Source organism: Musca domestica, unplaced genomic scaffold (assembly GCF_030504385.1).
Source record: "Musca domestica strain aabys unplaced genomic scaffold, Musca_domestica.polishedcontigs.V.1.1 26, whole genome shotgun sequence".
Classification (NCBI taxonomy): Eukaryota; Metazoa; Arthropoda; class Insecta; order Diptera; family Muscidae; genus Musca; species Musca domestica.
The window spans coordinates 9,098,297-9,123,861 of NW_026712283.1; the positions used below are offsets into that span (position 1 = coordinate 9,098,297).

Here is a 25,565-nt window from a genome sequence, read left to right on the forward strand (position 1 = left end):
CAAAGCCAATCTCCTGCTCTTCAGAACATTTTCTTCCCTTTAAAACAAGTTTTAGACAGAATCTCCTTTTGTAGCCTTTATCCTCTAGTCCTGTTCTTACCATTTCGTAAGTAGAAATTTCTAAAAATCCTGCCTCATCCTATCCCTTTTAATCATCAGCGATGCTCATTCCAAATGCTAGGGCTTTAGAACAGGTAATTAAGCCAATCAATTTACTCTGTAGATCTCCGAGGCGGGATTTTTGTTTTATAAACATGTTAACTTTATTTTTTTTAAATATTCTAATTTGAAGTTCCTTTATTAAAAAAGGTTTTCATTTTTGATTTTCATAAAACAATGATTGAGTTGCTGGTGTTTCTACAAACGATAGCATTTCACATAATTTCAACAATTTTCAAAACATTTGGAACAATTTTCAAATAACTAATTTATATTGAGTTCTGTTGCAATGTGAAATATGAACAAATTGTTTAAAAAGCAATTGGTCGAATATATTTCAACCATTATCAAATTCCAGGAATTAATATGCATATGGAAATATAAATGTAATTCTGTTCTTTGATTTTTATGTGTACATTAACATACTCGCCTACAAACACAAAATGCTATTTCATTTTCTAATCAATCCAATTATCAAAATATTTTTGACATTTAAATTTACTGTTGCAAAATATCTCTGTTTAAAGTGAACATTAAATTTCATTTGAATTTCGGTTTATTCATTTTCCATTTCCTCATACGAATGAGGGAGAAAATATAGCATAAAAGAAACTTACTTGATGCAATACAATTATTCAATAAAAATTCCTCGCGATATAGTAATGAACATTACATTCACGTCATATGGATGGAATGTTGTTGCACTCTGAAAGAGGTTCCATATCTGGGAGGTATCGTTTAATGCCTGCGGCGTAATTTCGTCGTGGAGGCATAAGTATTACATCAAAAGGGTATCACACCTACACTTACACACACAAACATTTACTCGCTCACGTGTACCTTTGGCCTCCAGCAGCAAGAAGTCCATTAACAGTGAAATGTAGTGGGCGACGAAGTGACCCAGTCGTAAAAGGTCAAGTTTTTTTTTTCCACAGAAAGTCCTCTTTTTTAAAAGGTCGCGTTTGGTGAAGTTTCCAACGGATAATCTAGCCAGGTAACAGACAATAAGAGAGTGAGAGAGGGGGGAGTGTGTTAATGAGAAAATAGAATGAAATTATCTCCTAGGCAAAAGAGCTGTGCAAAAATCAAGCACTTTGATTTATTTCATGGAAATGGTGAAAATAACCGTTTGATATTTAAGTAAAAATCAATTCATTTATACAAAAAATAAAAAACAACGAATTTCTAGACACTCTAACATTTTGGATGCATTTCATTATACCCTGCGTAAGGGTATTATGTCTTTGTGTATTTGCTTGTAATATGGAGAAGGAATCGGGATAGACTCGTAGTTACTTTTGAGGATCTGCATAGAATTAATTTCTGAGGCATTTTATGCACATTAGTCCGTCTGTCCGTCCGTATTTTTGTGAACAAAGTGCAGGTCGCATTTATGATCCGACTGAGATGAAATTTTCCAATTTTTTTTTTTTTTTTGGATTAAGGACAAATCCTACTAAAATTGGTGAGAATCGGTTCAAATTTATCTTCAAACGATTTCGGGTTAATTGTACACCAAATGTCCAATATCCCCTGAGTTTTGACCTGAATTTTGGCACATCCGACCAAATTCAGTCTAGAAGCAATTACATCAAATTTGAAGAAAATCAGTTCAGATATAGCCTTAGCTCCCATATATATTTTCCATCCGATTTGGTCTTTAAGCCCAAATATGCACTCCACAACAATGATATTTGGTACCGGATATCAGATACAGCCTAAAAATACCTCTGCCAAGTTGTATTAAGATCGGTTTAGATTTGGATATAACTCCCATATATTTTTTCAACCGATTTCGGGTTAATTGTGCCCCAAATGACCAATATCAATCCCAATGACCAGAATTTTGGCACATCTGACCGAATTCAGTCAAATTTGGTGAAAATCGGTTCAGGTACAGATATAGCTCCCATATACAAGGCAAGATAAAAAAAACTGCAACAAAGACAAACACCATAATTTTTACATTTTTTTTAAATCTTATATAATGAAGGCAAAAAATATCGGAAAGAGCATCAAATTTTAGAATAAGTTTAGATTTGTTCGAATCGGTCACCTTTGGCACGAATTATGACCTTCAAACAGCCAATGGAACCATCACACGCTGCCCGAATGTTGCTCTGAGGTATTTTGGCCTATTCCCGGCGAAGCGCTTGCTTGAGGTGATCGACACTTTGGTATTTTTTAGTGTCAACCTTGCTTTCCAAAATACTCCAGACACAATAGTCCAACGGATTGGTATCCGGAGATTTAGGTGGCCATTGTGCGCTGGAAATGAAACGAGGAACCTCATTTTGTAACCATTCTTGAGTGGCGCGTGCTGAGTGCTGTGGTGCTGAGTCTTGTTGGAATGTCCAAGGTCTGTGGCCAAAATTTTTGCGTGCCCAAGGCTGTAATACATCCTCTACTTTCGCGATAAAATTCGACATTGATTTTGATGTCAAGGTCGATTAATACAAGCGGAAAGCAACCATCGGCTGTTATGGCCCACACCATCACCATGGCCGGTGATGTTGGTTTATAAACTGCTGGACAACGAATGGTTTCTCATCGGAGAAAACCAAATTCAGCAGTTCACCATTTTCGCCCAAGCGAAGCAACTCTTTAGCTCTTCTGAGTCTATTTTCTTTCTGTTGCGGTGTAAGTTCTTGCACTTTTTGGAATTTCAAGGGCTTTACCCCGAGCTCATTTTTAAATATTTGCCAAATGGAATGTTGCAATATGTTCAGCTCACGAGCCATTTTCGGCCATGGCGACGCAGGCTTCTATCAAGTCGCTTCTTTACTCTTCGGACCATTTCTGCGGATGTTGTTGCTGTTTTCTTCCGTCCACTTCCTTGACGTTGGGATACGCTACCAGTATCACGGTAACGAGCGATGCTACGAGACACAAGAACTTTATTCAAATTTAAATGCTGGAGTGCTCTAACGATAGCCACTTGTGGTTTTCCAGCCAAATATAAAGAAATCACACTATCCCACTTGAATTCCATCACGAATAACTCTTTTTTTCTGAATAATTCTCACCAAAATGCTTTTGTACGTTTGTAAGCAATATAATGAGCTATACCTGGAATAATTTTAACAGCTGTGGGACGAGTGGCTTGGAAATTACAGCAGTCTGAAGTTGGTTGCAGTTTTTTCATCTCACCCTGTATATCTTCAATCATTAATTGTTCACCAAAAGGGTAATAAAAACAAATTTGGCACATCCAATCGAATTCAGTCCAGCAGCAAGTACATCAAATCGAAAATCGGTTCAGATATATGTTTAGCTCTCATATATATGTTTCATCCGATTTGGTCTTCAACTCCAAAAATGCACTTCACAACAATGATATTTTATAGAGATTGGCTCAGATTTGGATATAGCTCCCATATATATCCTTATTGCGATTTCAGGTTTATTGTGCAAATAATGGCTTATAACAGCCCAAATGGAGTGAATTTCGGGACGTACGTTTCCATTTGGTGGAACTCGGTTCCGATATATATTATTTTAATATAATCATTCTGGAAGTGATATAATGCACTCTATAGCATTGTTATTTGGTATAAAAGACAAAAATGTCTCCCTCACATTTGGTGAAAATCGTTTCGGAAGTTCCTATATATTAGCTGCCTCTGAAAACAATTATAACTGCTCTTAAGCCAAAGGTTGATAGGTGGAATGATCTACTTCCAATAAATTTCCAATATAAATTCTTTTGTTACGGGAGCTCTACTAAATATGCATAATGGTGTAGAGTATCATCGAGTCGGCCCTGCCCAACTTTTGTCTTTTCCTTACTGGTTTTATTTTTCATTTCATCAAACCCCAGTGTCTAGGATAAGCTATTCCCTGACGCTTTGTGGGCGTCACCATTAACTAGCCATGATTCTCTGCAAAATTTCGAAATGTCAATTTAAAGCTCCCATTTCATTCTCATTCATCATTTCGTCTATGTGGAGTGTGTTGTTTTATTTTGTGATTTAAGTTTGTTTGCTTGCTTTTCACTTGGAAAAATATTTACAAATCGCGTGATCCAAAGACTGTATTCCGGGTCCCCATGAATATTTTATGAACTATAAAGAAAATACACAAATATTTACATATTTTGCCAGAGCAACAGGAATTCATAGGAATCACCATTGGCATTTCAATACTTCAGGTGTGGTTTTAAAAATCTTCCGCACAAAGCAAAAAGCAAAATAACAAAAATAGGAAAACAAAAATATTAAACGATTGAGCAATGTCAACTTTAAACAGAAAACTGAGTATGACGTATATATGTCCAATTGAAAAGGAATTGATATACGAAAGATGTACCCACAATAGATAATAGACTTCCTTTAAATTTCAAAAAAAAAAAAAAAACGATGTATTTTCGATTTTTATTAGGTTTTCAAAAATGACAGAAAATTATTTTAAAATTCTTAGAATACAAATTACCGACAAAGAGGGCTCACTTTAGAAATGACTGTTATTTAACTTCCTATTAGATTAGTACCGGCTCCTTCGAAATAGTAAATTTTAGGATGTCTTCATAACGATTTCCTTGAAAAATGTAATTTTTTTTCCTGTTGAAACCCCACCCTCCAAAATATTTTCGAATGTCATTTCTGGCTACGTCAACAAGTGTACACGCTTCGACCAAAAAAGAAAACAATATATTAATAAAATTTAGAATAATTAAAAATGAAATAAATGTAGAGGGATAAACACAAGACATTACTATACATATAGCGATATTAACTATTCGATCTAATATCGGTAGAATGAAAATATGGCTAAAACCTTCGAATTAACGAAAATACCTTTATAAGGACGATGCCAATTTTTATACCATATGTCATTTCATTGGTAACTCCTTGAAATAACAACTTAAAACCCACCAGTTATATATATTCAGATTTCAGATCTGTTAAATTTTTAAAACCCTTCACCTTTGGGTAAAGGAAACAATTTTATATAAAAGTATCTGAATTTAAACGTGTTCCACTTTAAACTATAAATACTGCTAGGGTCGTTTGGGTAATGCTGTTAATCTTTTCAAAAAAAAAAAAACGAAAACAAAACAAGTGAGTGAGGCCGTTATATGGGGGCCATACCAAAAAGGGAACCTCTATATACAATTTTATATTTCAAGGATTGTCATCTACTAAATCTTCTTAAATACCATATTTGAAATAATTGAATGGAACTAGAATTACTAATTTTTAGACAAATTCGTGGAAAATGTGGGAAAAATCATCAAAATACCGAATATCGGGAGGTAGAGTTATATGGGGGCTATACAAAAACGTGGACCTATATATACAATGTTACGCCACCGGGGCTAGAATCCATTATGACCCACAAATATAAATTTGTTGTGATGAAACTCATCGAGATACAGAATATCGGGAGATACCATTATATGGGGTCTATACAAAAACTTGGACCCATATATACAATATTTCCCCACCGGATCTCGAATCCATTATGACCTAAAAATACCAACTTTCACACAACAACGTGGAAAATGTGACAAAAATCATCAGAATACCGAATATCGGGAGGTACCGTTATATGGCGGCTATACCAAAACGAGGACCGATTTATTTCATTTTCAATACCAACCATCCCAGACACAATACAAATTGTTCTGCCAAATTTTGAAGCTCTACGTCAAATAATGTGGGCGGCTAAGAATTTTATGCTGAACATGAATATATATACTTTATGGGTTCTACGATGAATATTTAGGGGTGTTACAAACAGAATGACAAAGTTAATATACCCTCCTAATATAAAAATAATATAATTAATATAAAAATAATCATAATATAATATAAAAATGACAGAAAAATAATTACCTTGTATCAGTGCAAGTTCGAAAAAGAACGACAGAAATTGCCGACATTAAACTCGCCTTGTCTAAATTTGGACTAACTGTACTCCCGCTAATCGGTATTTTGATTATTTCCGTCACATTTTTCACCGGAATTGTATCAAATTTTGTATTTGGTGTTCGTATCTTCATTGAGAGAAAATTACTAATACCTCTCTCAAAACCTCTCTATTTTCCGTATTCGAATGACTTTAGCTTTGGATTACTTTTTATGCCCTCAGCCATATGACTACAGAGGGTATATATCATTTGATACGGTCAAAACGTGCCTAGTCGAAATAACGGTTTTAGACCCTAGGTCTCTTTGGACCAAATTCGATCTAGTGATGTCCGTCCGTCTGGCTGTTTGGCTGGTGCGCACGATAACTCTCGAAGCGAGTAACCAATTAGGGCCAAACTTGGTACATCGTAATATTTTTGTCGAACTTTGATCGAGTTCAGAGATGGGCGATATCGGTCTACTCCTTCTGGTATCTCCCCCACAAAAGGTCGAAATTTTCAAAAAATATATTTTCTGCACAGATAAAGAAACGATAATCCGATTTTGCTCCAACTTTGCACATACTAATATTTGCGTCAGTGCTAGGTCAGGTGCGAAAACGGACAATATCGGCCCACCCCATCCAGTACCTCCCCCACAAATGGTCAAAATTTTGAATAATTACAACTCATAAAATGCGATGTAAGAGTCCGATTGTCTTCAAATTTCACACGTCCCAATATTTATATTAACCCAAGGTCTGGTGTTACTATGTCGGTCCACTTATTTTGGTACCTGCCCCCACAAATGGTAGTTTTGAATATTCATGAAGTTCATAGAAGGCGAAGTCAACATCCGATTCCATTCCAGACATAGGACATCTCAAAATTTCTATCAACACAAGATCTGTTATAAAGATGGTAGATGGTATCGGACCATTTCTTTTGCTACCTGCTCCACATAGTAGAGTTCAAGATTTTGAAAAACTAAACGCTCAAAGAAAGCGAAATAAAAAATTTCACACATACAAACATTTTTGATAACACAAGATCCGTTGTGAAGATTCTATATATATCTGCGAACCCCTTCAGGTATCTCACCCACAAAGGGATACACTTTTCAATACTTTTATCTGTCATAAATTGCGAAACAACTCAGCGATTCTTTACAACACACTATATCTAAATATATGTCTCTCAGCCAGAATTCTAAGATGAATATGAGATTTATTATTTGCCATAAATAGGAGAATAAATGCTAAATTTTCTTATATATTTATATTAATTTTTATATTATATTTATTTAGGTCCGATACGAAATGGACAATATTGACCCATTCTTTCAAAACCCACTCCATTGGGGGTCAAGAGGGCTAAGGGTATACATCTGTCGGCAGAATTGTCAGAGCAGGTCCGAGTCTTCGTGTAGTAGTTCCTCTTTATATTCTGTATTTATACCCTACATCACAAGGTGGTCAGGGTATTATGTGTTTGTGCATTTGTTTGTAACAGGCAAAAGGAAACGAGAAAGACCCATAGTTCCTTTTGATGATCTGCATAGAATCACTTTCTGAGTTGATTTATGCATGTCAGTCCGTCTGTCCGTCTGTCCATGTATTCTTGTGAACGAAATGCAGGTCGCATTTATTATCCGATTGAGATGAAATTTTGCAAACAACATTTGTTTGGCCCAAGGACGGACCCTATTGAAATTGGAGATAATCGGTAAAAATTTAGATATAGCTCCCATATATATCTTCGCCCGATTTGCCTTTTATTGTGCACCAAACGTGTAATATCAGCCCATATGGAATTTTGTACGTACGATCAGATTGGACCTGAAAACAACTATGCCAAATTTGATCGAAATCGGTTCAGATATAGCTATAGCTCCCTCATCCGATTTGTTATTTTTGTCCTCCGCGGCCGTAATATGCACTCCGTAACAACAATATTTTGGGAAATATATAAAATGCAGCTCAGAAATACCTTTGCTAAATTTTATCGAGATCGGTTCAGATTGGGATATAGCTCCCATATATAGCTTCGTCCGATTTACCATTTATTGTGCACCAAACGTCTAATGTTTGTCCAAATGGGATGGAATTTGGCACATACGATCGAATTTACTCTAGAAGGTAGTATGCCAAATTTGGTGAAGATCGGTTCAGATATAGTTATAGCTCCCATATATATTGTTCATCCGATTTATTGTATTTGTTACCCACAGCCGTAATATGCACTCCGTAACAATGATATTCAGGGAAATATATCAAATACAGCTCAGAAATATATTTGCCAAATTTTATTGAGATCGGTTCCGATTTGGATATAGCTCCCACATATATCTTTATCAGATTTCAAATTAATTTTGCACCAAACGGGCAATACAATTCCGAATTCAAACTATACAAAGGCTTCGGCATATTTAGTCCTTTGAACTTTAAATAATAATTATAATCATAGCGTGTCTGATGGAATTTTGCCTTAAAAGCTTTTAATTGTTATGTGGAGCTCTACAAAATTAGCAAAATGGTGTAGGGTATCATAAAGTCGTCCCCGCGCGACTTTAGGACTTTCTTTACTGGTTTCACTAAGCAAATTTATTCCTAGTGGTGGAGGTAATATTTCGACATGATATGAGAAAAATGTATTACAATTAGAAACTCTGTTGACAATTATCTCAAAATTAGATGAAAATCTTTATTCTCGAAATTATTAATTGGTGACCAATGAAGTTTCGTTAGGGAAAAAGAGGTTTTCATTAAGACAGACCTCTTATGTAAAAATGGACACCTGCAGCGAAAATAGGGTGTTACAAATTTCACTGAAACTATGATAACTGCTATGGCGCTTATGGCATGCTGTGAGGAAATTTTTGGAAAAACTCTACCCGATCATTAGCCGTGTTGCGTTGTTTTTTTAAATTTATAATTTAACGCTTCTACAAGCGTAACAGCATCACGTTTTGATGATGGTCTAATAAACCGCCACAGCGTTTAAAATACTTCTGATAAGCTTTTCTTAAAATAATGCTTTAATTAGTTAAACTGTTAATTATCGATTGTGCTATGAAAATATCAAATCACTTCAAGAAAAATAAATAAAAATCCCACCCTAATATGTATATCAAGTTCCCTATATCAGAAACTTAATTAAATTGGGGCCAACAAAGCAATTATTTGCCACAAAAAACATAAACATCGCCCATCATCCACGAAAAGCAAAAGCCTCCACTGCTGCTTCAGCACCAACAGCGTGAAGTTTATATTGCTTTATGAAATCTTTTGTATGTAAATAATAAATTGTTTGTTATCAATTCAATTGACTTTTTATTTAAATGTTGGACGTAGATGATAGCTACAACAACCACACGAAACACCGGCATGAAATATTTATCTCGTGGCTTCTCTTTTGAAACGTCTGTCTACTCCCTTAGCATTTATACTTCTTTAACTATGTAAATTGATCTGTGGTGTGCTGAGTTATCGCTCGCCCAAGAGATAGCATTTATACATATATCCAGATATGAATTCGATTTTTATTTTAACTTATGGCTACAAAGTGGTTTGAAAAAAAAATTGAAATCCTGAATTTTGTGATCTTACATTTGCTAGATGCGACATAATTTATTCGAATATTTATGAACTGGTTGTAAAGGCCCCTAAAAATGTTGCTATTTGGCTTTCTTCATCACTGAGATCAAAGGAACTACAAATTCCACTCTAATCGGTAGGGCCAGTTCTTTATCAAATTTATGCAAATTCAAAAAATTAGACATAAGGTTTCGCTTTTTATTATGTGAGAGAATTTTTGAAAAATTAATGCAAACATTGATGATATAAAGCTCATTTTGAACATTGTCTGGAGTTCGGTTGGGAGCCAATGAATTAACCTGCTAAATTTTAAGAATTCGGTTAAACAAATAAACATTTTATTATAATTTTGTTAAAATTATAATGCAAGAGAGGCTTACAAAACCACACGGTCAAATGGCTGCTTTAACGCCTATAGAATATTTTTTTAAGGGACTTAGTTAGAGCTCATGTCTGTACAGACGAGCCCCCTTCAATTGGCCTATAATGGAAACGCGTATAATCAGCTGTAAAAAAATGTAAATACATACATTGGCACGAATTATGGCCTTCAAACGGCCAATGAAACCGTCACACGCTGCCCGAATGTTGCTCTGCGGTATTTTGGCCCATTCTCAGCGTGTGGTGATCGACAATTTGGTATTTTTTTAGTGCCAACCTTGCTTTCCAAAATACTCCAGCCACAATAGTTAAACGGATTGGTATACGGAGATTTTGGTGGCCATTGTGTGCTGGAAATGAAGCGAGGAAGCTCATTTTGTAACCATTCTTGGGTGACGCGTGCTGAGAGCGATGGTGCTGAGTCCTGTAGGAAGGTTGGAGGGCAAGGTTTAATACACCCTCCAGAATATTTTCGCCTTAAAATTGGCATTTATTCTGATGCCACGGTCGATTAATACGAGCGGAGGGCGACCATCGGCTGTTATGGCGGCCCACATCATCACCATGGCCGGCGCTTGAGTTCTGGTGGCCACCCGAAGGTGCACATTTTCAGCTGACCTCTTTGGCAAGTAAAAACGATCATTTTGATTGTTTACAAACTGCTGGACAACGAATGTTTTCTCATCGGAGAAAACCAAATTCGGCAGTTCACCACTTTCGGCCAAGCGAAGCAAATCTTGAGATCTTTTGAGTCTATTTTTTCTGTTGCGGTGTAAGTTCTTGCACTTTTTGGAATTTCAATGGCTTTACCCCGAGCTCATTTTTCGATATTTGACGAATGGAATATTGCGATATTTTCTGCTCACAAGCCACTCTCGACGCGAGCTCTCGGCCACTGCCACGCGGGTTTCGATCAAGTCGCTTCTTTACTTTTCGAATCATTTCTGCTGATGTTGCTGTTTTCTTCCGTTCACTTCCTTGACGTCGTGCTACGCTACCAGTATCACGGTATCGGGTTATGGTACGAGACACAAAAGATTTATTCACATTTAAATGCCGGAGTGCTCTAACGATAGCCACTTGTGGTTTTCCAGCCAAAAATAGAGAAATCACACTATCGCGCTTGAATTCCATCACGAATAACAATTTTTCTGGAAAATTCTCACCAAAATACTTTTTTACGCTTGTAAACAATTTAATGAACTGTCACTGGAATAATTTTAACAGCTGTCGGACGAGTGGCTCAGAAATGACAGCAGTCTGAAATTTGGTTGCAGTTTTTTCAGCTCACCCTCTATATTTATCAAATTTCACCTCTATCCCTTCACCCAATACCAAATTTGGTAATATTTAAATCTTTTCAAACAATTATAGTTAAAATCCTTCCATCCAAATCCAAAATCACCTTCATATATTAACAAGAGACACCAAAAGCGACATCCTTTCCGAATTTAGGATTTCAGCCCTATCTCTTTACCCAATACCAAATTTAGTACCATTTAATATTTATCGTACAAATATAGGACCAAATGCAGATACTATCAATAATCCAAATATCAAACATCAAATTTCAGAATTTTATATGTATCACTTCATCCAGTAGTACCAAATGGTACCATTTAGTACATTTCTTACAATTATAGTGCACATTTCCGGAACCACCTTCATATATCCAGGCTACACATGAACAGCGACCCTAAAACCAGATTTCAATTTTCAGGCACCATCTGTTCACGCAAAACAAAAATGTACCAATAGTACAATAGTAATATTTAGTACTTTTCATTCACTTGTAGTACATATATTCCGAACCACCCCTTTACCACAGACCTACCCCCAACAGCTTCAACTTTTCCGTATACCACTGTACCGTATACCAAATTTGGTACCATTTAGTACAGTACGCACACTTAGTACACATTTCTAAAACTATCCTCGAATATTCAACTAACTTTCCAAGCAACTTTCAAGTATTTAGCTTTATATCTATACATAATACCAAATGGTACCATATTAGAAGTTTCGTACCATTTTGGAACTTTTCGTAACCTTATAGTTCGAATTTCCAAGAACTCCGTGGCAAATCTATATTGCGTTCCGTCGGTGACTCTCATTCCAAATTTCTGAATTCTAACATATTATGTTTGTTCAATACAAAGTATTAAGTTGTTTGTACACGTTAGTACTTTTCGTACCCTTTTTAGTACGAATTTTCATAAAACCAGCCTTATGACACGTTTACGCATCAAGACTGGCCTCGTACAAAATTTCAAGATTCTAGCATCATCCCTTTCGTCTAGTCGTTGATTCTAGGTCAAGCAGTTATTTCACTACTCTTTTATATTGGTATCTGTATGCGCTCAGAAGATGGAGATTTCCATATATCTCTGAAAAGCTTCGTTTAGACCTACCAGAGCACACCCTTCCTTTCAGTAAAAGTCATACTAACTACTAGTCACAAAGTACCACTATGATTCATGGGCAAGAACTTTAATATATATTAATAAAAATCATATTTTTATAGGGGTTTCACTGTATTGACACGTGAGGCAACCAATCCTCCATCTTCCCACCATAAAACTATTTTTAATATTCTTTCATAATTTTATTAAATATTAACATCAATAGTAACTGTTATAAAATACTCTCCGTTAAATTAATCAATTGCGTGTTAAGACGACATAAAAAAAACCCCACCCCTGCAGCAGCACTCACATTCTGCATAGGGAGCCAGGCGTTAGCTTCTAATGAGACGTGCCATGAACCCACCCTATTTCCAATGAATCGACAAAAGACGAGCGGGCTATCAATTTACAAATGGCATTAACCTCTTAACGAGTTAAAGGGAAGTAACAGTGGCAGCAGCACTCCGACGAATATTAATTCTAATTTTTCGATTAATCTTCTTTTATTAGACCAATCCCTTAACTTCCGTTTCGCTTTTTTTTTCACTTTTATCAGAAATTCTTGGTGATACAACAACTCGAACAGCAGCAACGTCTGTTGTTTGACACCATCAACGAAAGTGGTTGTCATTGTGGAGTGTGGAGAGAGAGAAGTGAGTGAGTGGTTGGTTCGATGGCTGGTGTGGTGTCGGTCAACACGTAAGATCTCCAGACCAGTCTGTAAGCAATTTGATTTATGGTCAATATTGTAAGCGACTTTAACCTGATATTGAAGGTAGTCTGGAGTAAGGTAGCTTAGGCGACATTTCATTGTTATTTTTCACAAAGGAAAATAACGACAAACCGGCATTAACGCCATAAGGCAACCCAACCGACCAACACTCCTTAACCTAAAACAAAAAACTCTCCCCACTCCCAGTTTGTCGCGCTGTAAACTTTTATTCGAAAACTTTTATTTTCATGTTTTCGTTTTTGTTATTCGGGTTAATTTGTAACAGATTCACATAAATCAATATTTGTCCACGGTGCTTAAACCCGATAACTAATTGACTTTACAATGCCGGGAATACGACGCAGTCAGCAGACACTTTGACTAGTGAAAAGTTCGAAATAAAATGCTAAGGAAAATTGTGTTCCCTCAACACACACAAACACCGATGCCAACGTGTTGTGTTACCAGAATAATTAATTTCTAGAGCTTGGGTTAATTGCTTATCATAATTAATGGTTTTTATAGTGAAAACGAAGAGATAATAAATTCATTTTGAAATTAATAGAACATTTATAAGATTTTTGGTATCTGGAAGTGGGGGAAAGGTGGGTTTTTGATCTGAAATCAATACTGAATAAAGAAAATTGCTTATTCTGAGATGTGGAAACATAGATCCAAAAAAAAAAAAACACTGTGCGACACAAATATTAATTATAAGAAAAATCCAGCAGATTATAGGAAAAGAACTTGAATAAGAAGGCGCGATATTAAGGCTTACCTCGCAAAATTACCTAATAATAGAAACATTTTTTTTTTTTGAAAATTTCGGATTAAGATTCCTTGAAGTTCGTACATTGTAGGTATATTGTGTCTTCGGCAATATTATAGATAAAACAAGTAAAATAGTATCAGGCGGTTTTGCCCACAGATGTATACCTCCAGCCTTGACTTATGATTATTCAAACTGCCGAGGGGAGGTTTCGAAGCAGTTGGCCAATATTGGTATCTGATCAGACCGATTCGTATGGGACCTAAGACAGATATAAATATTGCAACTTGCCAGATGTGGGCTAAGTCGACTTCTTCCTGTACTCTATAAGATAAGTGCTAATTTTCGGAAAATGTGGAAATATGCGTGAGGTAACATATACAGGGTGAGATGAACAAACTACAACCATCTTCAGACTGTTGCCATTTCTAAGCCACTCGTCCGACAGCTCATAACATTATTCCAGTGACAGCTCATTATATTTTTTACAAACGTACAAAAGCATTTTGGTCAGAATTTTCCAGAAAAAAGTTATTCGTGATGGAATATAATCGTGATAGTACGATTTCTTTATATTTCGCTGGAAACCGCAAATCGTTAGAGCACTCCAGCATTTAAATATGAATAAATCTTTTGTGTCCCGCACCAACGCACGTTACCCTGATACTGGTAGCGTAGCCCGACGTCAAAGAAGTGGACAGAAGAAAACAGCAACATCAGCAGAAATGATTCGGAAAGTAAAGAAGCGACTTGATCGAAACCCGCTTCGCAGTGGCCGAAAAATCACTCGTGAGCTGAACATATCGCAATATTCCATTCGGCAAATTTTGAAATATGAGCTCGGGGTAAAGCAATTGATATTCCAAAAATTGCAAGAACTTGCACCGCAACAGAAAGAAAATAGACTCAGAAGTGCTAAAGAGTTGCTTAGCTTGGCTGAAAGTGGTGAACTGACGAATTTGGTTGTCTCCGATGAGAAAACATTCGTTGTCCAGCAGTTTGTAAACAAACAAAATGATTGTGATTACTGGCCAAAGAGGTCATCTGAAAATGTGCACCTTGGGTTGGCCACCAGAACTCAAGCGCCGAGCGCCGGCCATGGTGATGGTGTGGGCCGCCATAACAGCCGATGGTCGCTCTCCGTTCGTATTAATCGACAGTGGCATCAGAATAAATGCCGAATTTTATTGTGAAAATATTCTGGAAAGTGTACCAAAGCCTTGGGCACGCAAACATTTTGGCCGCAGACCTTGGACATTCCAATAGGACTCAGCACCATCGCACTCAGCACGCGCCACTCAAGAATGATTACAAAATGAAAATAACCAGAACTTAAGCGCTGGCCATGGTGATGGTGTGGGTCGCCATGACAGTCGATGGTCGCTCTCCGCTCGTATTAATCGACCGTGCCATCAGAATAAATGCCAAATATTATCGCGAAAATATTCTGGAGGGTGTATTAAAGCATTGGGCACGCAAACATTTTGGCCGCAGACCTTGGACATTCCACCAGTACTCAGCACGCGCCACCCAAGAATGGGTACGAAATGAGGTTCCTCGTTTCATTTCCAGCGCACAATGGCCACAAAAATCTCCGGATACCAATCCGTTGATCTATTGTGTCTGGACTATTTTGGAAAGCAAGGTTGGCACTAAAAAATACTAAAGTGTCGATCACCTCAAGCAAGCGCTCGCTGGGAATGGGCCAAAATACCCATTCCATGCAGCATGTGTTATTCTAAAATTTAATGCTATTTCCGACATTTTTTGCTTTCATTTAATAAAATTAAAAGAAAAAAATTGAAAATTATTCGGTTGACTTTGTTGCAGTTATCTTACCCTGTATATCGGCACTTTCGGTTAGGGAAAGCTAATAAAATTTTGGAACTATATTCACAAATAATTGTTAGCCAAAATGATCTCAGCTGTAAGGCTTTCGACTTTTGGGTGAAGCCGTTTAAAATCCACACGGATAAATTATATTTAAATAATTAACAACATTTGTTGCGGATTCAAGACTAAAACGGATCTATATCCTTCCCTAGAGATCTCTCTCGCCCTCTTACAATTATTGGCGACAAATGGCGGCCAAATCGTCCTTATGTTATATGCCCGGCTAGCTCAGTCGGTAGAGCATGAGACTCTTAATCTCAGGGTCGTGGGTTCGAGCCCCACGTTGGGCGCACATCAATTTTTTTGCAATTCTATGCATATTGTACATATTTTCGCGATCATCATACATTTCGAAGACAGCTTAGCGATGACCGGTCCGGTCCGTCTGTTAAAATTGAAATAGAGATTCTAAATTTTCAGGTAAATGCTTGTAATTTGGAATAGATGTTTGTAGCAATCCTAAAATGTTTGGCATTGGAAATAATATATCGGTATATATCGGACCAAATTCAGATATTTCACTCAAATCAGCTGTAATTTGATATTTTGGGTTCTCATTGGGTTATAGCCTACATGTAATCGTACCTTCTGATTTTCGCTATTTTAAAGTTTCAGTCTCGATTTTTGAAAGTAGACAAACTCCTCTTAAACAATATTAATTTATAATACTAGTATAGGCACAAATTACAGGGACGTTAGAATGACAGGTTTTCGGAGAGGGGTGAGCATAAAAAGTTTATATCTAAAACCTATCGCTTTTATTTTGAACACTTCTGACAATTCTGAGACTTATTTAATTTACTCCACCACAATGTTACCAAGTAAAAAAATAAACTAGCTTAGGCTTTGACTATGACAGGAATTTAATTACCAGAAAGCAATATGAAATTCCTAGCAAAGACATGTCTATTTATAGCTATCTTCCGAAATGTTATACATTTAAAGAAAGAAACGTTTTTCTTATATTATTTTCCGTCCACGACATTCAATATTGTTCTTACTCAAAAAAATTCTTAATAAAATATTATTTTTTCGCCCAACTTGGGGCTCGAACCCACGACCCTGAGATTAAGAGTCTCATGCTTTACCGACTGAGCTAGCCGGGCGTATGTGTAAGTGTCTGCAAATTATTGAAACATCTGTGTTTCCAAATGTTGATCGCATTAATAAAATTGGCAAGTTGAATTTAGAGTAAAAATTAGAAAAGATTCTCGCAGATCATAGACATAACAATTGCATCCCTTACATTAGAACTCATGATCCTCTTAACATCTCTTATGAATCCACATTCCCCAGAAGGGAACACGTTATCAATATCAGAACTTCTGACAATGAAAATCTATAAGTTTTGTATTGTGATTTCAAACTGTCAAGTCAATCGGCGGTCTTAATTAGATTTTCATTCACAGGAACACACAATGGCCTTGCCTGGGCGTTGTAGTTTAAGTGATCAGAGACATATATTTTCCCCTAAATTTTCCAATTACATTATACATAGTCTCATATTTCTTAACTACAGTAGTATTATTTTATTTCAAATCATTTGTTGGGAACAAAATTTTTGTTATTTGCGCCCAACGTGGGGCTCGAACCCACGACCCTGAGATTAAGAGTCTCATGCTCTACCGACTGAGCTAGCCGGGCATGTTATCGTCAGTTTCCACATTACTAAAAATAAAAGCCGTTGCTATAAATAGAACACACAAGAACATTAGCGCCGATCAGGTAAAAAAATAATCGAAATGCCGTCTGCGATGTCTAATGTGTGTGTGTATGATCGACCAACATAAGTCACCCCAACATATAATCTTTGTTCAGTTGAATTGAAAACCAAAGAAATCCCTAAGTATTTTGTAGTTTTCAATTCAAGTAGAAAATTTTACCAGGTTTACAGAATATTTTTAAAAATCCCAATAATCGACTAACATATATTTTTTGAAATTTTTATAAAACTAACGAAATGTTTTATTGCCAACTAAGCAAATTCCCCCATTATAACCGAAATTTAAAGGTTCAACATAAACTCCAACATCGGGTCCGAATTTTATTTTTAGTCTGTAAAGAAGGATTTTGAATCATTCGGTGGTGAATGTATTTCAAAACTCTTTTCATTGATTGATTGAATATTCGAAATATTTTCGATGTCTTCTTCTTTTTAACATTGTGAATTTTGAAATACATTTGAAAAATGTCCACCGATTCTCAGCTCCACGTTTTACATGGTTAAGATTGCAAAAATTTTCGTTTTGCGCCCAACGTGGGGCTCGAACCCACGACCCTGAGATTAAGAGTCTCATGCTCTACCGACTGAGCTAGCCGGGCAATGTGATCATTTGGGAACATATTTTGATCTCTTGACGTTTTTTTAATATTGGATATTTTCTATGTATACATGTATATAAGAAAATCTAAGATTAAAAAAAAAAAAAAAAAAAAACAAGTAAAAAACATCAAGTTCGGCTGGGCCGAACTTTTAATACCCCCACCTTAGGGCAATGGAAATATCAGAACCAATTATGACCCACAAATACCAGTTTTTAGACATAGTCGTGGAAAAATGTGACCTACACATACAATGTTTCGCCAACTGAGCTAGAACCTATTATGACCAACAAATTCCAATTTTTAGACAAATCCGTGAAAATAGGTGACAAAAACCATCAAAATACCGAATATCGCGAGGTACCGTTATATGGTGGCTATACCAAAACCTGAACCAAAACATGCAATATTTCGCCACCGGAGCTAGAACCCATTTTGACCTACAAATACCAATTTTCAGACAAATCCGTGAAAATATGTGGCAAATATCGCGAGGTACCGTTATATGGGGCTATACCAAAGCGTGGACTTATACAAACAATGTTTTGCCACACGAACTAGGGCCCACTTTGACCTACAAATACCAATTTTTAAACAAATCCGTGAAAAATGTGGCAAAAATCATCAAAATACCGAATATCGCGAGGTACCGTTATATGGGGGCTATACCAAAGCGTGGACCTATACATACAATGTCTCGCCACACGAACTAGGGCCCATTTTGAGGTACAAATCCGTGAGAACGAGAAGTACTAAATTTGGTGTTGATTGAAAGGATATAGATTCAATTGTGAAATGTGATATTTAGATTACAGATGGTATCTGCGTTTGAGATTCGGCGGTGGTTTGTACTAAAAGCACTAAATGTTACTAAATTTGGCATTATGTGAAGGAATGGAGCTTAAATCCTACAAATTTGATATGGCTGTTACTGTTGGTGTCTGTAGTTGAGAGAAGGAGCTTGTTGTGGATGTGTGTCCTACAATTGTACTAAATGGTACTAAATTGGGTAATGTGGAAATTCAGGAGTACGGAAATGTGGAAATGTAGTACGCTTTGGAAATGCGTACTACAATTTTACGAAAAGTGTTTAATAGAACTAAGTTTTGTATTGGGCGAAGCATCAGAGATGTAATTCTTAAATTTGATATTCAGTTTACAGATGGTATCTGTGTGCTATTGGGTGAAGGGATTGGGATGGAATCCTGAAATATGACATTGAGGTTTATAATGGGGGTGATTTCAGAAATATGTACTATAATTGTACGAAAAGGACTAAATAGTACTAAATTTAACATTGCGTGAAGGAATGTAACTCAAGTCTTTATATTTGAGTGAACGTATAGAACTGGAATTCCGAAATTTGATATTGTGGTCTCAGATGGTATCTGGGATTGAGATATAAAGGTGTTTTTAGAAATATGTAGTTGTACGAAAAGTACTAAATAGAACTACATTTGGTACTGGGTTAAGGGATAGACCAGGAATTCTGAAATTTGTTATTGATATCGCTGTTCGTTTCTAGGTTTTATATATGGAGATGTTGAAAGAGTTTTGGACAACAAATTGGATATGGGTCCATTGTGCATTGGTGCTACTAATATCATAATCTGTGACTTTTTGTTGTAAAAGGTAAACATTTTCCTATTCTTCCTTTCGAAAAAGGAAAAAGTTGATTAATATATAAATCCTTAGAAATATTAAAATTTAGTAGGATATAAGAATTTTTATTATTTTAATATTATGCGGTTCCCCACTTTGCATTATTTTAAAACTTTAACCACTTTCTTCAACCGACTTCGCTGCTATTTTTATTTAAAAATGTTTTTTTACCTAATGTGGAGGGTATTGAAAGTTCAGCCCGGTCGAACTTAATATTTTGTAGTTGTCGATCTTTTTTTATTTAAAATATATATTTTTTGATATATCCTTTGGGGTGTATATAAGTTATTTAGATGTTATCAATTTCTTAAATTAGTTTAAATGATATTATTTTTCTTGACAACTTTTATCTCGAGGTTTGGAAATTTTTATTAATATCTTATTATAATATAATTGTTGCAACAGTTAGTGTTTTTTAATAATTTATTTTAAAAATGTTGTTGGGAAAGAATTTTAAAAATTTTCAAAAATATTTTTTTGGATTTTTGAATTTTCTTCCACTGTAATATACCATTTTAATTAATTATTATTATTATTATTATTATTATTATTATTATTATTATTATTATTATTATTATTATTATTATTATTATTATTGTTATTATTATTATTATTATTATTATTATTATTATTATTATTATTATTATTATTATTATTATTATTATTATTATTATTATTATTATTATTTTTATTTTTATTATTTTTGTATAATTATTAATATTATTATTATTATTACTGTAACCATTATTTTTTGTTATTATTATTTTTATTAATAACGTTATTACCAATTTTCTATTATTTCAATTATGAAATCATTTAAATTAAATGTTAATAACAAAAACAACTATAAAAAAATTAGTTTGCGCCCAACGTGGGGCTCGAACCCACGACCCTGAGATTAAGAGTCTCATGCTCTACCGACTGAGCTAGCCGGGCATGTGATCGTCCGTTTTTATATTACTCTGAATAAAAGCAGTTGCTATAAATAGAACACACAAGAACATTGGCGGAGATCAGGTAAAAATAACAATAATGTTCAATATTCAGGGTAAAAACATCTCATATGTTGTGTAGTGTGTGATCTACGCTCTACAGAAGTCACCCCAACATAAATTGGCTGATAACGAAATTAGTTGTCTGGCCATCTGTATGTCTGTCTGTCTCGTTGTTGTGTGTAGCAATTTTTTTTGTACAAACACATAAACGTGATCTCTGTTTTCATATCAGATTTTGTACACACGTTTTCATTGAGTGTATTAATGGTATTCAGTGACTTTGTTAGATACAAGAAATGTGCTTTGAAATTTAAATTATTTCATGTTTAGATGAAATCGATCAAAATATTTTTAGAAATAAAAGAAAAAACAATCAAAATTTGATAGTTTCAACACAATTTTTATGGGATCATAATTGTTTTGTTCTCACGTCTTAGTGAGAACAGTATTAATCGTTTCAAGAATATTAAATTAATTGCTTTATCACTTAGAATGGTTGGAGAATTTTTGGGGAAATACTTTGAATGGGTTTAATATGTATTTCTCATAACGCCGATTGAAATGTTTTTATTGTTGTAATTCTAATTAATCAGACAATATATTAGCTTCAAGTTAAAAAATTATATTATTAAATTGGAACTATTTCAATGTGGTGGGACAGATGTTATGTGTTTTGCCATCAATTCGAAGAAAATAATAGTTCCATTCGAATTGTAATATTGAAAACTAGCAAATGCCTGGAGGTCTTCTATTGCAGATGACATGACGTCTTCTAGTATAGAAGACCACAGCGTCTTCTAGTATAGAAGACCAGAGCGTCTTCTAGTATAGAAGACTAGAGGGTCTTCTAGTATAGAAGACCAGAGCGTCTTCTAGTATAGAAGACTAGAGGGTCTTCTAGTATAGAAGACTAGAGGGTCTCCTAGAGTAGTAGACTAAAGGGTCATCTAGTATTGAAGACCTCGCATAGAAGACCTGGACGTCTTCTTATATAGAAGGCATGGACGTATTCTCGTATAGAAGACCAGGAGGTCTTCTAGTATGTTAGACCAGAAGGTCTTCTAGTATAGAAGACCAGGAGGTCTTCTAGTATAGAATACCAGGAGGTCTTCTAGTATAGAACAACAGGAGGTCTTCTAGTATAGAAGACCTGGAAGTTTTCTAGTATAGAACACCAGGATGGTCTTCTAGTATAGAAGACCTGGTGGTCTTCTCGTATAGAAGACCTGGTGGTCTTCTCGTATAGAAGACCTGGTGGTCTTCTCGTATAGAAGACCTGGTGGTCTTCTCGTGTAGAAGACCTGGTGGTCTTGTCGTATAGAAGACCTGGTGGTCTTGTCGTATAGAAGACCTGGTGGTTTTCTCGTATAGAAGACCTGATGGTCTTCTCGTATAGAAGACCGTGTGGTCTTCTCGTATAGAAGACCTGGTGGTCTTCTCGTATAGAAGACCTGGTGGTCTTCTCGTATAGAAGACCTGGTGGTCTTCTCGTATAGACGACCTGGTGGTCTTCTCGTATAGACGACCTGGTGGTCTTCTCGTATAGACGACCTGGTGGTCTTCTCGTATAGACGACCTGGTGGTCTTCTCGTATAGAAGACCTAGTGGTCTTCTCGTATAGAAGACCTGGTGGTCTTCTTGTATAGAAGATCGTGTGGTCTTCTCGTATAGAAGACCTGGTGGTCTTCTCGTATAGAAGACCTGGTGGTCTTCTCGTATAGAAGACCTGGTGGTCTTCTCGTATAGAAGACCAGGAGGACTTCTAGTATAGAAGACCAGGAAGTCTTCTAGTATAGAAGACCAGGAAGTCTTCTAGTAGAGAAGACCAGGAAGTCTTCTAGTAGAGAAGACCAGGAAGTCTTCTAGTAGAGGAGACCAGGAGCTCTTCTAGCATAGAAGACCAGGAGGTCTTCTAGTATAGAAGACCTTGTGGCCTTCTAGTATAGGAGACATGGAGGTCTTATCGTATTAAAGACTTGGGGTCTCCTCGTATAGAGCAGAGGGTATTCTCTTATGGAAGACCATGAGGTCTTCTAGTATAGAAAAACAGAGGCTCTTCTAGTATAGACGAGCAGAGGGTCTTCTGGTATAGACGAGCAGAGGGTTTTCTAGTATAGAAGGCCAGAGCTTTAAAATTTGGCAGAACCATGTATATTGTGTCCAGGATGGTTGGTATTGAAAATGAGATATATCGGTTTACGTTTTTATATAGTCGCCATATAACGGTACCTCCCGATATTCGGTATTTTGATGATTTTTGCCATATATATTTGTTTCACGAATTTGTCTAAAAATTGGTAACTATAGTTCGCAATGGGTTCTAGCTATAATCCCACGTTTTGTTATCTCCCGATATTCGGTATTTTAGTGATTGTTGCCAAATTTTTCCAAGGATCTGTCTTAAAATTGGTATTTAAAGGTCATAGTGGGTTCTTGCTCCGTTTGCGGAACATTGCATGCATAGGTCAACGTTTTGGTATCTCCCGATATTCGGTATTTGGCCTCCACCCAACGGCATCACCCACTTTAAGGATTTTTTCAAAAGTTTAACTGCATTATTCAAACGGTCCTGCTGGCGTTTGTAGTTTAAAGTGGAACACGTTTAAATTCAGATACTTTTACATAAAATGTTTTCTGGAGGGTATTAAAAGTTCAGCCCGTCCGTACATAATTTTTTTTATTTGTTTTATTTTTTGGTAACATATTTTGCATATTTCAATTGCTACAAATTTTTAGCCGTAAATGACTTCCATTAATATTTACATATGCATTTCACATTCTCTTTATGACTTGTCCGCCGTCTGTTGTTTGGTTGTTCGAACAAATTCAGTTCAATGTTGGAATTATGTTCAAATTGTAGCCCATTTGCGAGAGAGATGCCAAAGGAAAAAAAAAAACAATTTATTTTAAAATTTATACAAATTTTCGTCATGTGTGAAATTCTGCAAAACAAAAAGGTCAATCAATATTCATACATCAGACGCTGGCTGCACACCCCAACAATGGGGAGGAAAAAAGTAGTCCCTTTTTATTCTAAAAAAAGACCAATGGCCTGTAAAATGAGATCCATGATGTTCTTGATTTTTTTTTGTTTTCTTCTTTTTCTCCCAGTTTTTATCAATAAAATATTCGCAAAGTACATCGAGAACATGAAACTGACAATGTGCATGGTGTTTTATTTTCGGAGATTTTTTTGGTTCATAGTTTTTACAAAATATGAAGAAGAAAAGAAAACTAACTGCATGCATTTTATTGTAAGTTTGTTGATGGTAGAAGTTTTTTCCGTACCACTATTCACACTCATATATCATAGTATTTTTGCAGTTCTTTTAGTTTTTACAAAGATATTCTCTGGTTTTTAGTTACGCCAGTCAAGGCTATCCGGCATAGCTCGGCCCTTGCCGGCCTAGCCTAGCCAAACGCAGCCTAGCCCAGCCCATCTATTGTTTTTGTCCTTTTGACCATGATTTCCTTTTAAAGTAACATCTCTGTCTGCTTGTCTCTTTGTATTACATGTCGAATATGTTATTGGTGTTTTTGTGTTAGTTTTGCATGAATATGCATGCACCAGTGTGTGCCAGTGTGTGTGTGTGTTGTTTTCGTTCCATTTTATTCTATAGGACATTGTGTGTCTAAACAAATACATAGCATAGAATGCTATAACATTTCAAAGTCTTTGCTCTGTGCTGTTTTTTTTCTGTTGCTTTTCTCCCCCTGGCACCACATAATGGTTGCGACTTTTTTAGTTGTAGTTTTTATACCCTACTTTCCCAATAGCAGTATATTGAGGAAGGAGATTATGCCTATGACTTTATCGAAATATAGACAAGATATTTTCTATACTATATTATATATATTATATTATTGAGTTAACTTTTGAGAAACTTTCTTAAAAGACCGATAAAAATAAGGGACATACAGGGTGAGATGAAAAATTGCCACCAATTTTAGACTGCTGTCATTTCTAAGCCACTCGTCCGACAGCTGTAAAAAATATTCCAGTGACAGCTTATTATATTGTTTAAAAGCTTACAAAAAAAATTTGGTCAGAATTTCCCAGAAAAAAAGTTATTCGTGATGGAATCCACGCGTGATAGTGTGATTTCTTTATATTTGGCTGGAAAACAACAAGTGGCTATCGTTAGAGCACTCCAGCATTTAAATGTGAATAAATCTTTTGTGTCTCGTACCATCGCTCGTTACCGTGATACTAGTAGCGTAGCCCGACGTCAAGGAAATGGACGGAAGAAAACAGCAATATCAGCAGAAATGGTTCGAAAAGTGAAGAATCGACTTGATGGAAACCCGCGTCGCAGTGGCCAAAAAATGGCTCGAGAGCTTAACACATCGCAATATATCATTCGGAAAATATTGAAAAATGAGATCGGGTTAAGCCATTAAAATTCCAAAAAGTGCAAGAACTTACACCGCAACAGAAAGAAAATAGACTCAAAAGAGCTAAGGAGTTGCTTCACTTGGCGGAAAGTGGTGAATTTCCGAATTTGGTTTTCTCCAGAAAAAAAAAAAAATAAATAAATAAATCGTGTTTACTTGCGCCAGAACTCAAGAGCCGACCATGGTGGTAGTGTGGGCCGCCATAACAGCCGATGATCGCTCTCTGCTCGTATTAATCGAATAAATGCCGAATATTATCGCGAAAATATTCTGGAGGGTGTATTAAAGCCTTGCGCACGCAAACATTTTTGCCGCAGACCTCGGACATTCCAACAGGACTCAGCACCGTAGCGCTCAGAACGCGCCTCCCAAGAATGATTACAAAATGAGGTTCTTCGCTTCATTTCAAGCGCACAACGGCCACC

The 25,565-nt window shown here is 36.0% G+C and overlaps 5 non-coding genes across 5 annotated transcripts; 1 reads left to right on the forward strand and 4 right to left on the reverse strand.

The window, feature by feature from the left end:
- Positions 1–15,983: 15,983 nt before the first annotated feature.
- TRNAK-CUU (transfer RNA lysine (anticodon CUU)) lies at positions 15,984–16,056 on the forward strand. The gene has a single exon. It is a non-coding gene; the product is annotated as a tRNA-Lys (tRNA).
- A 743-nt stretch (positions 16,057–16,799) lies between these two features.
- Positions 16,800–16,872, reverse strand: TRNAK-CUU (transfer RNA lysine (anticodon CUU)). Its single transcript has one exon. It is a non-coding gene; the product is annotated as a tRNA-Lys (tRNA).
- Positions 16,873–17,337: 465 nt separating this feature from the next.
- Positions 17,338–17,410, reverse strand: TRNAK-CUU (transfer RNA lysine (anticodon CUU)). Its single transcript has one exon. It is a non-coding gene; the product is annotated as a tRNA-Lys (tRNA).
- Positions 17,411–18,015: 605 nt separating this feature from the next.
- Positions 18,016–18,088, reverse strand: TRNAK-CUU (transfer RNA lysine (anticodon CUU)). Its single transcript has one exon. It is a non-coding gene; the product is annotated as a tRNA-Lys (tRNA).
- A 2,525-nt stretch (positions 18,089–20,613) lies between these two features.
- On the reverse strand, positions 20,614–20,686 carry TRNAK-CUU (transfer RNA lysine (anticodon CUU)). Its single transcript has one exon. It is a non-coding gene; the product is annotated as a tRNA-Lys (tRNA).
- Between the last annotated feature and the right edge of the window lie 4,879 nt (positions 20,687–25,565).